The 2,496-nt window shown below is 63.3% G+C and overlaps 1 pseudogene across 1 annotated transcript; it reads right to left on the reverse strand.

Annotated features, from left to right (window-relative positions):
- Positions 1-11: 11 nt before the first annotated feature.
- On the reverse strand, positions 12-2,413 carry LOC111556096 (annotated as a pseudogene). The gene is made up of 3 exons (XR_003308589.1): positions 2,252-2,413; positions 1,476-1,550; positions 12-955 (listed from the first exon to the last, which is right to left on the reverse strand). The product of XR_003308589.1 is annotated as an uncharacterized LOC111556096 (transcript).
- Positions 2,414-2,496: the final 83 nt, after the last annotated feature.

Consider the following 2,496-nt stretch of genomic DNA (forward strand, 5'->3'; position numbering starts at 1 on the left):
GGCGTTGGAGGCACAGGGAGTAGGGTGTAGGAAAACCTGCCTCTGCCGATGGTGCGGTCTTGGGAGCCGGGAGGAGGCGGTGACCCGAGAAAAGTGCGGGACCGAAGCCTCAACCTTCCTCTACTTAAGGCATTCCTGCGCCACAGTCCAGCCTCCCAGGAGGGGCGTGGCTTCGGACTTAGCTCCTGCCCAATCTGCGAGGGCCTCCCCGTGACTGTGCTGCCCGGGAAGCCGCTTTACCCAGATGACCCCCAAGGAGGGATTCAGCCAGAGCCCCATCTCTCCCTTAGGGACCTCCGCCCACTCTACCCTCAAGCTAGGATGCCCGGAGCGGTCCCCGGAAATGCGTGTGGTTCAGGTAATTTAACTTATTAATTAATATGCCCGCAGGGGGCGTGTCCTGCCCGCGGGGCCACAATCTTCAAGGACAATATCTGGACTTAGTCCCCTCTCCGGGTTGCCGCAGCTGAGTGGGCGTGTCTGGGGTAGTCGGACCCCGATATTGCCGATAGACGTAATGAGTGCGAGCCCAACTAAGTCCGGACACCGCGTAGTGGGCGGAGGTCCCGAGCTCCTCTCCGCCGCGAGGCCAGGGGGCGTGTCTGGCGTGGGGCTGGCCCTGCCGGCTCCCACTAGCGTCGGCTTCAAGCTGCCAGAGCCGAAGTTCTGGGGGCTGTAGGCTTTCGGCACGCTGTGGATGCCCGGCAAGGGCTTCCAGTGGGGGCCACCCCAAGGCGCCTCCAGCGGGCGGAAGCGGTCGAGTCGGCGGAGCGGGTGCAGCGAGGGGCTGTAGGATGCCTGAACCAGAGTCCGGACCCCGCGGTGCGGCGCTCGGGGCGGCCGGGAGGAGCGCGGACAGGGCGACCGCTGCGGGTCGTGACCCCAGAAATAGGGCGTCTCTTCGAAGCTCCAGTAGGTCAGGGAGTCTTTGCGGGGGTATCGGGACAGCTCCGTCCTGTGGGAGCAGGGCAGGATAGTGAGGATACAGCTGAATCCTTGGGGAGGAGGTTCAGACCTTGGGATCTAAGGAGTCTGCACACCCAAACTCCTGCATTTCCAGGCGAGGGCCCCTTAGGAAGGACGGGACCGGGCGCGCGTAGCCTGCGTTCCTGGGTCCTCGAGGTACTTAAAGTCCTGGAAACTACGCTTTCGCATCCTTCGGAAGGAAACGGCGGGCTTTCGCTTCCTTGGGAAGGAGTATGTGGGAGCTCAAGTACCGAAGGAGGCCCAGTCCTCAGATCCAGAATGCCCTCGAGCGCCTGTGCAGGCTTCCTGTCCCTACCTGAGAGTTGACACTAAGGACTCCTGGGTACTAAAAGAGTGAGGGCCTGGGGCCTGAATTTTGGTTCTTGCTGCTACAGGATTCGAGGCTGAGACCACCGAGTCAGAGAATAGGAGCCAGCCCAGGGCCTCAGCGTGCAACGGCCAAAGCCAGGGCTGTGCAGGAGGCTGTGCCGAGCGAGAGCCCGGCTTACTTGGGATAGAACTGAAACTCCAGCGCCGAGGTGGTCAGATAGAGCTGTCGGCGGCCAGGACCCCCCGGTCGGATACTGTGAAAGGCCGGCCAGACAGCTCGGGGTTCTTCGTCCAGGCGATTAGATCCCGAGCAAGAATGGGGGAGAAGGCATACCCAAGACACAGATTTCATACCCCCTTCCAAGCCTTGGGTCCCCAGTTCAGAATCCCTCTCCTTTGGCCTGGACAGCCATAACGGCCACGGCCCTAGAACCCCGCCCCAGAGTCAGAGCCCTTCCTGCCACCCAGGCCAGGGAACTTCAGCTTCCTTCCTCAAGCCCGAACCCTTCTCAGCCTCACTTCCCTAAGTTCAAGCACGTCCTGCTGGTCAGGGAACTCAAACCCAGGCCCCCAGCCACACAAACCCCCCTCCCCTGTTTCTCTCTCGGTCTTAAACCGTCTTGGTGTGGCCACTGGAGCTGAGCTGCATCTTGAGCAACAATTCCACGTTACCTCTCCCAGCTCCCACCTGACGCCCTCTCAGAACATTCTAATCTCGTCCCCACCCACAGCCCATCGTCTAGCCCCGCAGCAGCTTCGGAGCCCTGAAGGCGAGTGTCTAGCCCCTGGTCCTTCTGGCCTGGCCTCGAGGCCCAGCCCCTCCCCAGGCTCCTCTAACCTCCGGATCCCGCCCCCGACCCTTTAGCCGCGCCCCAAAGCTGCGGTTCTTTCTGGCCCCGCCCCAGGCTCCCGGAACTCCGCCTCGTCTCGCCAGTGCCGGCTTCCACCTCGCCACCTGGGAAGGCCCCCCGCGGTGGTGGTCTGCGAGTTGTGGGGGCTGGGGCCCGACGTATTCCGAGACGCGCGCGTCCCGGTCGGGAGAGCCAGTGTACTGCGCCCTCGTCTCGCTGCGCTGGTAAGTCGTGGTCAGTGGTAGGCGCCAGCCACGGCGTCTGAGCTGCGGAAAGGCGACCCGGAGACCTCTGTGAAGGCGCAGGGGACTCAAATGCAGTCCCCCGCCCTGTCCCCCGCGGACTCCGG

The sequence above is a fragment of the Piliocolobus tephrosceles genome, unplaced genomic scaffold, assembly GCF_002776525.5.
Source record: "Piliocolobus tephrosceles isolate RC106 unplaced genomic scaffold, ASM277652v3 unscaffolded_38074, whole genome shotgun sequence".
NCBI classification, from domain to species: Eukaryota; Metazoa; Chordata; class Mammalia; order Primates; family Cercopithecidae; genus Piliocolobus; species Piliocolobus tephrosceles.